At 39.7% G+C, this 6577-nt stretch overlaps 1 protein-coding gene and 1 pseudogene across 1 annotated transcript in view; both read left to right on the forward strand.

Annotated features, from left to right (window-relative positions):
- Positions 1 to 6577, forward strand: part of LOC124861450 — a 700723-nt pseudogene that overhangs the window by 186476 nt on the left and 507670 nt on the right.
- The window catches only part of LOC124861512 (protein NLRC3-like), a 737509-nt gene that overhangs the window by 68204 nt on the left and 662728 nt on the right, over positions 1 to 6577 (forward strand). The gene's annotated exons all lie outside the window — the stretch shown is intronic.

Below are 6577 nucleotides of genomic sequence, written 5' to 3' on the forward strand. Positions count from 1 at the left end.
GAAAGGATAATGGGATAGCGTTTAAAATTTGGTTATATTTTTCCTTAGTGCAATGAATTTTAAATTCAATCTGAAAAGACTCACAAAGAGAGGGTTGGCAATTAGAAAAGTTTTAATGGTGAGAAATTACAATATTATTTCTTTGGTGCTCAGACCTGGGAGGAAGACTTAAAAGCTGAGAATGACATGATCGAAGATGAACATTTGTAAGGCTTAGATTTAGAGATGTCTTCCCCCTGATCCGACACTGGTGGTGGACAGGTGGCCAGGGAGCGAGGAAGCCAGGAGTAGATGTGAAGGAAGATGGTGGAGATGGGGTGGAGGAGGGATAAGCTCAGCTGACAAGCGAGGATGAACACAGCCGAAGGTCCTTTAAAAACGAGGCGTCGGAAGGCGATTGGATGATGAATCAGGTGGACAGGATGCTGATTGGAAGGCTGGGAGACGCACGGGGAAGTCATTGGACAGTGGAGACGGCGAGGGTGAGTCTTTCATTCTGAATTTTCGTTTGAACTCCATTTTGTCACAGAATTCCTGATGTTGTAAAAAAAAAAGCCCTTCGTTGTCCCCTTCATTGTCCATAAAATGGGCAACAGCCAAAATCTCTTTTGAGAACCATTCATCAATAAATACAGGTCCTTCTCAAAAAATTAGCATATTGTGATAAAGTTAATTATTTTCCATAATGTCATGATGAAAATTTAACTTTCATATATTTTAGATTCATTGCACACTAACTGAAATATTTCAGGTCTTTTATTGTCTTAATACGGATGATTTTGGCGTACAGCTCATGAAAACCCAAAATTCCTATCTCACAAAATTAGCATATCATTAAAAGGGTCTCTAAACGAGCTATGACCCTAATCATCTGAATCAACGAGTTAACTCTAAACACCTGCAAAAGATTCCTGAGGCCTTTAAAACTCCCAGCCTGGTTCATCACTCAAAACCCCAATCATGGGTAAGACTGCCGACCTGACTGCTGTCCAGAAGGCCACTATTGACACCCTCAAGCAAGAGGGTAAGACACAGAAAGAAATTTCTGAACGAATAGGCTGTTCCCAGAGTGCTGTATCAAGGCACCTCAGTGGGAAGTCTGTGGGAAGGAAAAAGTGTGGCAGAAAACGCTGCACAACGAGAAGAGGTGACCGGACCCTGAGGAAGATTGTGGAGAAGGGCCGATTCCAGACCTTGGGGGACCTGCGGAAGCAGTGGACTGAGTCTGGAGTAGAAACATCCAGAGCCACCGTGCACAGGCGTGTGCAGGAAATGGGCTACAGGTGCCGCATTCCCCAGGTCAAGCCACTTTTGAACCAGAAACAGCGGCAGAAGCGCCTGACCTGGGCTACAGAGAAGCAGCACTGGACTGTTTCTCAGTGGTCCAAAGTACTTTTTTCGGATGAAAGCAAATTCTGCATGTCATTCGGAAATCAAGGTGCCAGAGTCTGGAGGAAGACTGGGGAGAAGGAAATGCCAAAATGCCAGAAGTCCAGTGTCAAGTACCCACAGTCAGTGATGGTCTGGGGTGCCGTGTCAGCTGCTGGTGTTGGTCCACTGTGTTTTATCAAGGGCAGGGTCAATGCAGCTAGCTATCAGGAGATTTCGGAGCACTTCATGCTTCCATCTGCTGAAAAGCTTTATGGAGATGAAGATTTCATTGTTCAGCACGACTTGGCACCTGCTCACAGTGCCAAAACCAGTGGTAAATGGTTTACTGACCATGGTATCACTGTGCTCAATTGGCCTGCCAACTCTCCTGACCTGAACCCCATAGAGAATCTGTGGGATATTGTGAAGAGAACGTTGAGAGACTCAAGACCCAACACTCTGGATGAGCTAAAGGCCGCTATCGAAGCATCCTGGGCCTCCATAAGACCTCAGCAGTGCCACAGGCTGATTGCCTCCATGCCACGCCGCATTGAAGCAGTCATTTCTGCAAAAGGATTCCCGACCAAGTATTGAGTGCATAACTGTACATGATTATTTGAAGGTTGACGTTTTTTGTATTAAAAACACTTTTCTTTTATTGGTCAGATGAAATATGCTAATTTTGTGAGATAGGAATTTTGGGTTTTCATGAGCTGTATGCCACAATCATCCGTATTAAGACAATAAAAGACCTGAAATATTTCAGTTAGTGTGCAATGAATCTAAAATTTATGAATGTTAAATTTTCATCATGACATTATGGAAAATAATGAACTTTATCACAATATGGTAATATTTTGAGAAGGACCTGTATAGATTTTCTACTAATTAGAATATACCTATTATTCCACACTGGGGTATTATGATGTGTAAAATTGTGAATAAAAATGAGTTTCCAATAAAGAAGGACCTGTTTATGAAAATCTGAAAGTTTCACTGGCAATCTGCTTAACTCAAAGTCAATCAATTTGCATCTGTATTTAGACTTCCCCACAATACACTATGTGAACTGAAATCACCACACCAAACAATTTTTCCCTGATTCTGTGTATTTTCTTCATTAAGATCCTGAATGGTCAACTTTATACTATAATTATAAAAGTTAATTATTGAAACTTGATCATTTCCTATCCAGATTTTAGTTACTATTGATTCATGATTCTGCCCTATTATATCTTAGACCTTCTGGTACAAAAGTTGCCACTCCCCCACCTAGTCTTTCCTTTCGATCATTCCTAATTGTTATATATCATTGAATTATAAAATCCAATTGGGGCTTAAACCAAGTTTCTTGAATACAAATAAAATGAGGCTTGACTATCAAATCTGAAATGTATTTCTTAAATTCTTGACCATTACTAATGAGACTTCTTGCATTCCACTGGAATATAACTAACACGAGGAAGAAGGAAGTCCACCACATGTTTGAGGTTGAAGAGATTGAGTCTCGTTAAGTTTAATTTTAATTGATTCCCAACTAGCTTTCTTAATATCAAGATATTTTTGAGCTGCTTTTACAATTATTTGGATTTATTCCGTTTTCCTTTCTGTTTGGGCAGTACAATTTATAACCTCAACCATAAACAAAAAAGTCCCGTTTTCTCATGAGTAGAGTGTCATCTTTGATCTTATTACATCCCTGACAAACAGAACTTCCTGTTTCTACAACTGTCACTTTCTTTTGTTGCATCGTTGGTTGAACTGGTACTTTTTTAGCTGCTTCTGCATAAGTGATCCCATTAGTAATTTTAATTTTCTGCACTTCCATGACTCTTTTACAAGCTACACAGTCCCTGAAACCTGAACTATGTTCACCTCCACAAATACAGCATTTCAAGGGAGCTCCCTGTTCACATTTACCATACTCATGATCCCAGCACATCCCCCACACTTCTGCTTCCCCTTCCAAACTGCAAATGGCGGAGGAATAAATGGTCGACATCATAACTCATAACCCACAAATACTTTGTCAGGTAGGGTTCTCTCTTCAAATTTCAGCATGATAGAAAAACTATCAATCTTTTCTCCATTTCTGTTTCTTTTTAAACACCTGATTTCAACTACTTTCCCTCCTGATAGGTTCGATTTAATATCATCAATGGGCACATCAGGTGAAATACCTGAAGCAAAACCACTCACATACTTTCTGCTATCTAACATTTTCCCCTTCACAGTCTCACCCAGAACTTTGTTTAGATTCAGTGCCTTTTCTTTTTGTTTAACATCATTGCAAATGATCAATAAAGATCCATCTCTTATCACTTTAACATATTTCACTTTTCCAACAAGTGAGTTGATTTCTTTAGCAAGTTTAATTGGGTTCCACTTACCGAACGACACACCCTCTTTGACAAATTTTAAAACTACTTTAAACTCTGTCATCACATCTGCCTCTCCTTCAACTTCCAAGATAGAAGATTCTGTTTGCCGTCTTGATTTTTTTATGTTTTTGCTTAATTTTTTAAGTTTCCCAGACCCCTTCATTATCCCCGCCATCACAACCCACATCCATTTCTCCAAGTTCACTTCCTGACACATCATTTCCCTCTGACATCACCTGAATCCGCAGACCTCCACTGGTCTGACCAGCGCTTTTTTTGGCCATCGTAACTCTCCAGCATCCAGTCAGGGCCTGCCCCCCCAAATAATATTCAATGGTCATATCCTGACATCATCGAAGCCCCGCCCACTGAGAGCAGGAAGTGCAGTGTTTTACTTTGAAAGGTTCATATTTGACTACGTCACCTAAACAACATGAAACTGTCCCCAGTGACAGATAACAAGATGGTCTAAGTTGGTCTCCAGTATTAAGAGAATTGGCTGGAGGGTGTGTCTGTGGAGGCATGGCAAAGTCCAACGTCACGTCATGGCCTTATCTTTGGCTCTAAATTACAAATGCATTGTCCAATTTATTCCAGACTAAATAAGGTTGATCTTTGTCAACCCTCAAACAACTCTACTTGATTAAATTGGAATTTGGATCAACGGCGTGCCCTAGGAAACTTCAACTGATTTATCTACCTCATACATCATCGGATCCACACCAAATTTTGTGTGATTCATCAGTGAGGACTGCTCAACATATTAGCATGGTTGATTCATGATATCAAATTAGCCATGCCCACTGATAAAAAGACAACTTTATTTGATGATTTTAGCCTCTGCAAGTTTCAAACTTTGTCTAATAAAAGGTAACAATTTGACATGACATGATCAAACCATGACAGTTTTCTACTTGCGTCTGTAAATGGTTTATTCTTAATCTAAACAGAAATCTGCCAAAAATAAATTAATTTTCTATTAAAATAATGAATAATATGTTGATTAAACAGTATGTAGGAAGGATTCATATGTTTGTGATACTGTAATTCTTAAATTTCACATTTCATGTGGCAGAAACACTTTCAGTGACATCTGGAGATGAGTTCATTTTAACCATTCCAGGATGAGTTTTTATATTCAAATGATAATTAATATGGTGATCATATAGACAAGGCTTAAAAATATGAGGGGCTTTTATTTGAAATTCCATATCACATGACGATTAAACTTTTCCACTGACATCTATATATGGTGTCCTCCTAATCTGGACATAACGAACCTGAGATAACAGAGTTTTTTTAGGTCAATTAAAATTTGAGAGGTTTCCATATGTTTATGGGGCTTTAATTTTGAAACTCCATATCTCATGTGGATGAACCTTTCACAGTCACAGCTGTAGAAGTAATTATGAACGTAAATGTCCTAATGCTTAGTACTCCAGCCCCATAAAACACGGTGCGAGAGCTGGCTGGTCCGTCTAGCTTGACTGCAGCCTCAGATGCTTGAAGGGTCGCGTTAACAGTTTTTACACGGCTCACACTGAGGACCTTGGAGACTTCAAGTAAGTATCTTCCATTCAGACAAATGTATTTAATCATTTACTGCAGTTGTCTCACCTTTGTCTCTTCAGACTAGGGGGCTATAACCTTTCAGAGAGAAGCTGTGAAGCTTTCTTTCAGTTCTCAGCTCACCATCATGTCAAGTGAGAGAGCTGGACCTGAGTGACAACATCCTCCAGGACTCTGGAGTGAAGCTTATGTCCTCTGGGCTTACCAGACCACACTGTAGACTGGAAATCCTCAGGTCAGTCACTTTGGTCACCTGCTTATTGCTAGCAAACTATCCTTCAGCTGCAGTGGATGCCCATACATTTGTTTCAAGTGGCCCTCAGGTTATCACATTTGGAAAGAATGTTTTTCACTTGTTCTTCTTTCACACATTTCAGACAGAGTAACTGTAACCTCTCAGGAGACAGTTTTAAACACCTGTCTTCAGTTCTCATGTCACCATCATGTCAAGTGAGAGAGCTGGACCTGAGTAACAATAATGTGCAGGATTCAGGAGTCAAGCAAGTGGTTCCTGCACTGGGGAGTCCACACTGCAAACTATAAATTCTTAGGTCAGACCAAGTCTTAATTTTACGTGTTGTCTTGCAGTTATCTTAAACGTTGAACATACGTACTGTCATAATGTGTTGTTGAATGGAACCAGAGTGCAGAGAGACGCTTGGGAGCAGCATGGCAAGTTTCTCTGAATATTTCTTTTAATGACAAGAAAAATAAACTTACTCATGAGTCCAGAGCCAATCTTAAGCTGAGACATAAAACAGGAAATAACTGCGGAGTAACAGGAGGACCAAGCAAAGAACAATGAAATTAACCAAACATTTATACTGAGGGAAGAGGAGTGTGAACCAATGAAAAAGGCTGACAGGTAATCAGATGAAAATGATAACAGGTGTGGAACTGGGTTGCAGAGGAAAACTGAGGGAAGGTGACTGATTACAACAAACGAAGCTAGACTGCTGATGGAGAAAACAAACATGAGAAAGCAATACTAAATGACAAAACCCGGAGAACACAGATCTAAAGAGAACAAAAATAAAACACAACTCCAAAAAGGCAGAGCATGACATGTACAGCAAACAGTAGATATTGTCCCATCCTAAAAAAACAACTTATAAAATCATTAAGTCCATTTCCTGTTTAGGCAAGGCAAGTTTATTTGTTTAGCACATTTCAGCAACAAGAAAATGTAAAATTCTTTACATGATAAAAAAAAAAGTACATTGCAGTGACATAATAAAGTAAAGCTGGACTACAGG

The sequence above is a fragment of the Girardinichthys multiradiatus genome, chromosome 24 (genome assembly GCF_021462225.1).
Source record: "Girardinichthys multiradiatus isolate DD_20200921_A chromosome 24, DD_fGirMul_XY1, whole genome shotgun sequence".
Classification (NCBI taxonomy): domain Eukaryota; kingdom Metazoa; phylum Chordata; class Actinopteri; order Cyprinodontiformes; family Goodeidae; genus Girardinichthys; species Girardinichthys multiradiatus.